Source organism: Cryptomeria japonica, chromosome 2 (genome assembly GCF_030272615.1).
Source record: "Cryptomeria japonica chromosome 2, Sugi_1.0, whole genome shotgun sequence".
In the NCBI taxonomy this organism is placed as follows: domain Eukaryota; kingdom Viridiplantae; phylum Streptophyta; class Pinopsida; order Cupressales; family Cupressaceae; genus Cryptomeria; species Cryptomeria japonica.
The window spans coordinates 624,561,105-624,569,393 of record NC_081406.1 but is presented as its reverse complement, the minus strand read 5'-3'; positions in this window follow the sequence as shown (position 1 = coordinate 624,569,393).

The following is an 8,289-nucleotide window of genomic DNA, read 5'->3' as shown; positions in this document are numbered from 1 at the left end:
CTCCACTCCACTTGTTGATGCGACATTGTATCGTCATCTTGTGGGTAGTCTCATCTACTTGACTCACACACAATCTGATATTTCATTTGTAGTTGGCAAGGTTTCACGCTTTATGCAGGAACCATATGGGCTTCATTGGAAAGCAACCAAACACATCTTGCACTACATATAGGGTACACATCATTATGGGATTCACTATGCAACAAGCAAATTCTCACAATATAGCGTCTTCGCAGTTTATGTTCTCTTCATTTGAGCCTTGCAACATGCCATCAATTTTGATGGGCAATCATGTGCATATACAAATGTGATATGGAAAGGATATATTGTCATTGGGGATAACTCCTTCAATGATGTGTTGTTTGTACCCTATTTGACAAACAATCTTTTTTCCATCTATCAAATCACTCATGGGGCAACAAGGAAAACTGTAAAGTTCACACCTGATTCAGTTATCATTAGAGACTTGGAGACTAGAGCTATTATTGTTACATGGGTCGTGGATCATGCATCTTGATTATATTCATTTGCAGATTTTGTTCCTATTGATGAGATTGATTCTTCACACAATGATCACACTTATTGTGTGGATTCCGATATCAAGAACTTTGGTTACTTGAACTTCGGTGTTCTCACATGTGACCCAATTCTCGAGACTTGCATTTCATCTCCTCCAATTAATCACATCTACTACTGCACCTAATGATGCAGGTGTTACTATAGTTTAGGCTTCTTGTGATTTAGTGCAGCAGGATATTCCTTGTCTTCCAGATTATGTTCCTCGGTATGACTACTTGACAGACATTGTGGGTTTGTTTGTGGACTCCTACATTGCATATTTGGGAGACATCATTGATGACATTCATCTTCTCTTTGATGAAGATGATCCTTCTTCAGTTGTTGCGAGGGAACAATCTGATCCTCTTGTTCATCCTCTACATGATCATTCTTTCGACATTGACATGATTGTGGATACTTATGTACAACATTTGGAGGAGGTCTCTTTATCCTTAGAGGAGACACTTGAGTCTTTGGATCACGTTATGCATTTGTCTCCACTAGATCTTGGATTAGCTTTTTTAGTAGCGTGGACCAGTACACCTAATTTGGAGGGCGCAACTTTCAGCATCGACATAGAGACACTTGAGAAGTTTTCAAAGACTCTATACATCTTTAGTTTTTTCCCTACATTTGTTTGCCATTTGGAGGAATTGATTATGTGTTGCATTAATGTTTTGTCATTGATGTCAACACTAGATGTTTGGGATGCTTTAGCGATACCCTTCTGGTCCCGGTAGGTTGCATGGTTTCTGGTTGGTTTGGATCTGGCATGCTTCGGTATGGTTTGGTTATGGAATTGGCTTATTCATGATACTCATGTTCATATTCAGTCAGTTGGTTTTGGTTGGTGATCGGATGCTATCCTGTTTGCTTGGAAGCATGGCTTGTGGTTCCGACGAGGGTTTCACCGACAGAGATTTTGATGAAGATCTTTGATGAATTGCTTAAGTAGTGTTGGTGCAGCTTCCGGTGGAGATTCATGATGCTGATGGTGATCATGTTCGAGACTTGGCAGATGGAGATCGTTGCTTTAGCGTGTGGACCTATATTGGATCCTAGTTGATCTAGGTTATGGACTGACTTAATGTAACGTGTGGATTGGACCTGTTGAAGTGTTTCCAGGATGTCTTATGTGTTGGATATTGTTTGTTTGGTCTAAGGGCGACATGTTTTATAATTATGTAATTGGTTTTTTGTCTGGTGGTCGACTTGATTGTTTATGGTCGAGGGTTTGTATATATACGATGTAAGATCTCATTGTAGATCATCATGGTATATGGTCATGGAATGGGATATGGATATGTAATGTGAAAATAATACAATATCATTCAGGCAAGGGATTTGGTCGATCATTGGAGGATTTAGTCCTTTGGTATCAAGCTTAACCGAAACTGTACTCAGGCATAGGAGATGTTATCTTTGCAGTTCATTCATTCTTCCAGATTGTAGTTTGGATTTCTATGTAGTCAGTGAGACTCCTTTTGTGATGAGCAGTGCGCTCTAGGCCGTTGGCCTTCTAGCAAGTGCAGGCCCCTCAATTGTAATTCACATACTTACTGCAAAAGTATTATCTGACTGTGGGTAGGCTTCCCACCATGGTTTTTCCCTTTACCAGGTTTTCCAAGTATAAATCTTGGTGTCATATGGATGGTATTTATTCTCTGATTATTGGTTTAAGCATTTTGGTATTAATGTTTTGGGTTCCGGTATTATAGTTTTAATTGCTAAATGTTCTAGTAATCTGTGACAACTGATTCACCCCTCCCTCTCTCAGTTGTCTTCCGGTTATTTGAATTGTCTAACAATATCTTCCCTTCACGATTGGGGAGACTTCATGGAGTACACCTTTGGTTTTGTTTCTTCCTAAGGGGAGGAACCTTATTTGACGATAGTGGAGTTGTTTCTTCATTCAGTTTCGAGCTTCTACCATTGGTGCAGATTCTACATTGAGGGTAGGCTACTTGGTCTCTCCTCTTCCCTCTTATGAGGGGGACTTTTTCCTCACATGGAGTTTTGTCCTTCTCAATCTTCTTTGAGAGTTCTTTTGTATTTTCATCTCTCTTTTGGGGGGAGTTTTTTCTGACGTGGTTTTCTCCCTTTCTCCGTTTGTGAGAGATTGCATTGCTTTTCGTGCATTTGCACTTGTACATGGGTACCTAACATGGCCTACTAGCTGCGACCCATCTTGCATTGTTAACTTGAGTCTGCATTCCCCTAAGTTGCACTTAAGGGGGGGTGTTGGTGTAAATTATGCCTCATAATTACACTTCACTTAAGTTGACTTAGGGTAATGCATTTCATAGTAGTTTGCATATGAAACACTTAGGGAAGTGTGCACATAGGGATGATGCATATAGGAGAAATTCCACCTTTTGTGGTCTTATCTTGTTGTTACATTCCACCTTCAGTGGGTGATCCGCCTCTTGTGAAATATTTTATTATTTCTCATACCTTCCCTCACCTACCCTTGTATCTCATTGAGCCACATGTCATGATTGTGTGCTCTCATATCCATACGGCCTTGCCTTTCTAAGAAGGCTCATCTTCATTGTATGTATTTTTTAATGATCTAGTTGATCTTATTTTGCATCTTGATTAGAATACATTTTATTCCTATCAATATTTTATCTCTCTTTTGTGCCATTCATCGTGCTCTAGATCTTGGCTATATTTGACAAATTCTTATAATTTCTAAAGCATGTTGTTGCAAAATAGCATAGCACTTTGGTATTAAAAAAATGATGTTGTACACTTCAATAGCATGCTTGATATCCTCACATGCACATAGACATTGATAACCACATCAAGTCTAGTGTACCTTGTTGTATCATGAAGGCTAAAAATAATGTTTTATGGCTTTACACTCTTATTTTAGTACATCATCACCTCTAGGAATAAATCAAAATGGACTTTCTTATTGTTTCACCAACAACAAATGACAATAATTTTCTATTCGTTGTGGTTGACTAGTTTTATTAAATAAGAATTATGTTTACTTGTAAAAAATACCATTATAACACCAAATGTTATGCACATTCTCTTAAATGTGTTTAGTTCCATTCTACGATTCTAACCTCCATTATTTTTTATTATGGTCGGAGAAATATTAGATTCTTTGGGTCATACTAGCCACATAATCATATACGTCCCTGAATTTTCACCCACAAGTTAATGTAGTTAACCATATGCCTGATCTTTTTCTGTGAATTTAGAAAAAATCGCATCTATGCACTCGATATAGTCTACCTTTCATCCAACATGATTAGAATGGAGCATTGCATGGATAAATGAGACATAGTCCTTTGAAAACATGTATTAGGTTCCAACAAATAAAGTCCCTTGATATTTCTTATTGTGCATCAAAAAATTTCAAGATGTACACATAAGAATGGGAAGTGGAAAAAGCATACTGACTCATATAACGAATCCATGGCCTCCATCAATAGGTTCAACAAATTCTCTAGCATTAACAATTGAAATATGAAATTTTTGTGACACCCATCATGCTCTACAAATCTCCAAGTTAGTGAAATGATTTGGCTTCATCGTTGAAAGGAATGGTTCACAGTACACATTGGATTAGACTTTTATACTATGGTCCACCATGATACATCTAATGATTTCTTTCATTCTTGAGATACCATAATACTTAGGTTTGTATTCTGTCTTTAACATGGAGCTACTAAAACCATATTCTCCTCTTCTTTAGAGCCCAAAACATCTCAAACCTAATAGATCCACACAAAGCTTATATCAATCTAGTAGTGAAGGATATTCATTGACACAACTACAACCAACAATTGCTTGGGTAATCATCAACTATTCTACATAGTCAAGATTGGGTGGTAAGTTGGTAAGGCCAAATGGTACAACTCAAATAAACTCTACATGGATATTTTTGTTGAAGTTGGATGCAAAGAACATCATTACTTATCAACGTGAGGAGAATGGTGTATGTGTAGACACACACACAACTATAGTGTCATCTAATTACTCAACTTGAATGATTGCCTACACTTAATGTGTACTAAGTAGCCACTAGACAACTGCACTTGATATATCTGTACCATACTTTGTGGATAGTCCTTACATCTCTACACAACACTATTTTCCCATATATTTTAACCTCCCACTAGGATGCACGTTCCTTTATTTGTATACATCTAGTTCAACATTATACGTGTCCAAAACTTGATTATACCTACACCACATGTTTTACTAGCCATACAAGTTTGGCACTTGGTAACATATAAGTTTAACACTAGCATGCCCCTACCACATGAAAAGTATACCATATGCTTTTGACATCTATTATCACATTGTTAAAGGCTCAATTGGTGATCTTTTTATATAAATAGTTTCCATGTACAAGGTAGATACATATGAGCTTAGAGTAAAAAAAGGTTGCATACATAATATTGCATGTATCTTCTTTCATGCAATACATTTATTTTCAGAATAATTTCGCTCTTCTCCAATATGCATCTGCATACCTTTCTAAAGTTTCTAATGCATAGTCTATTAATTTTGTGGGTTGTTAATTTAACTTGCTAATTTATCCTCTTATCCTCACAGGGTTTAGATCATCACTCAAGTGTCATTGTAGAGACAATACAAAGCATTTTATTGCTCACTACTATTCATTTTTTTTTTAATGTCTGCATTATCTTATTTTTTTTAGGTTCATTATCAAGAATGACACAAAATATGGATCTTATCCCATATTAAGCATTACACCTTGGATCAGAGTTAAAAGAATGCAAGAATGATAAAAGCATGAAAATTCTCACCATTACATATCTTTGATGATCATAGATGATTGCTTGAAGTGATAGTTGATAATTAAAGTGGAGTATGGGTGCCCAATCCTACAACTTAACTTGTTGCATCCAATCTTTTTTTTGAAAGGGCTTGAGAGTGATTTGATTTATAGATTTCAGATTGATTGAATGGATGGATAAGCTGAGATCTCATGAGATGGAGGGTTCAAGTTGATTCTCACATAAGAGAGAATGAAAACATGGTAAGTGTCATCATGTGATTGATGCACGTGATTAGAGCAAGGACGAGGGAGAAATGAAGGTTGGAGTTTCAATAAAATCTCGATGAATGGTGGAATTTGAGAAAATTCTTTTAGAGCTTTAGGAAAGGCCGATCTTTGATTATTTGAACCAAAATTTGTGAAAGGAATGTGTAGATGTTTTATTAGACCCAATTAGTTTATCGAACCAATGATAAGGGGATTTTAGATGAATTAAATAACTATTGGTGTATTTATTCAATTTTCGAGGGAATATTGAGAAAATAATTTATTTAATTAAATAAATACAATTTATTCAATTAATTTAATTGAAGAGTCAAGACTTGTTCAATTATTGTTAGAAGAATAATCAAAATGGTTAGTGTTAGAAGTAGAAGTGTGGGGTTGGAGTGATAAGGACCAAGATGTATGGATGAATTTTAGGTGTCTACATCGATACAATTAGTTTATTCAACTAATTGAATACACAAGATCTCACTTAATATTTATGAGATATTCAAATCCTATTTTCTCTTTTATTCTATTTTACTCAAAAACATATTATTTGGTGAGATATCCAAATCCTCTTTTCTCTTTTATTTTATTTTATTTCTCCAAAATGTATTTCATTTCTAATTCATCACAAATTATTTCTATTGCAAGAAAGTTGTTTATGATACAAATAAAGAGCATGTTTGGAGTAATTAAATAAGAACTATGCCACCTTTTATTTTACAACAACCACCATTTAACATCTACTAATAAACTTCATGATTTTATATGCTGATAGATTTCAGTCTTTTGTATAGTAATGAATTTATTAGTGAAATTTTTGAAACAATGATTTTATGGCAACTAATTATTTATGACAATCATTAACAAATAACATTCAACTTCTTATAGATTTCCATAAAAAAATTATTAAATCCTATCTATAATACTCATAAATCAAATTGACATAATATAACTATCATGAAACAAAAACAAATAAATATAATAAAAAAATATATAAAAAATATACTTAAAAACATATTATAAATAATATCACTTTGTATATGTTAAATTTTGAAGATACAATATTAAATTTCTAACATGAAATCTCTATCATTAATCTTCATTTCTTCCACATCAAAACACATTTATTTTAATGTGTTAATATATATCTCTGTTTATTTTATATTAATTTTTTGTAAATCAATTGCATTACTAATATTATTCTAATATTTAATCCATTTCTATAACATACATACGTAATCATTACTTAAAGAGTGGAATCACGTGCTCTAGAATTACAGCTTCCGTGTTTAATGTATTTTTAAATCCTTAAAACACGAAAAGGTTGTTGAGTTTGCATCGTGGCTTCCACGTAATTTATCATAAAAGTCTTCCCCTTGCCATCCTCATAAATAATTTAAAAAATAATACCATATTCATGCAAAACAATATCACCACACAACGTGGTACAATTTAGTTGTTTAATAGATTATCTTCACATGGGATTATGATGGAAAATTTATATGATACAAAATTTAAATGGGAGGTTAGAATACTAAATCTTAATTAAGCATTGGATTACTGTAAGACTAGTAGGTGAACATGTTTATTTTGCAACAAAGGAGTAGTAGAGATAAATGAGAGTAGATTGTGGAGTGTTTAGTCTATTGCAATATTTGTATTAAGTATGAAGGAAGCTTGATAATAGACAACCTAACCATCTTGAATAAACAAAGTTAGATAAAATCGGAAGTTTCTTGATCAAAGATCCACAATTAAATATTCAACATTAAAAAAGACTTAGAGTTTTCATAAAACTTATTGAGTCATCCTTATATTTTGTGGTTGCATTTGGCACCCTTTTATCCCAACTTTTGACCTTATAGACTATTTGACATTATTGGACATTATTAAAATCTTTCATTGTCTAAATACTTTTGGAAGAGAAGTTTCTTGAGCAAAGATCCACAATTCAATAATCAACATCGAAAAAGGTTTGGAGTTTTCATAAAACCTAATGAGTCATCCTTATATTTTGTATTTGCGTTTTGCATGACACTCTTTTATTCCAACCCCTGACTCCATAGTACTAGGATGGATGACCTCCTAGGAAGGCCCAATTCTTCACCTGTGAAGCATCACCTAGATGCAATGAGTGCTAAGTGGACCATTTGTTCCCATGAGAGATGGGTTCTTGTAAACCACTACTCATGAAACATGGGTCAATGAGTTTGACTCGAAAACTACACAGTTGAATCCTGATAGTAATATCATAATAATTTGTGGACATTGTTAAAATCTTTCATTCATTCACCATCAGTGCTTGTCTAAAGACTTTTGATCTATTGGAGAAGTTGAAAAGGTTTTAAATAAACTCTCTAGGAATCAAGACTTACTTAACACAAGACTCCACACATTAAAAAATAAAAAAATGTTAATGGGCCCTTGGTTTGCCAGTGAAATCGAATGGCTCCAAAGAAGCCCCACTAGGGATCAAGTCTTGTTGAGTGCAAGGCTTCAATATCATAAGGGATGAGGCCGAGATCGTGTCCCAAACGAATTTGACAGAATGGATACTCCTCAGGTCTTGGCTCTTAGCCAAAGAGGTTTCAGCCTATACGCTTGTGCCTCTCATGCCCTTGCATCGGGTGGCTAAAACTACTCTATGAAGGTCTTGGGATGGTGTGCTCGCAGGCTTCGTGCCCTTGCTTGAC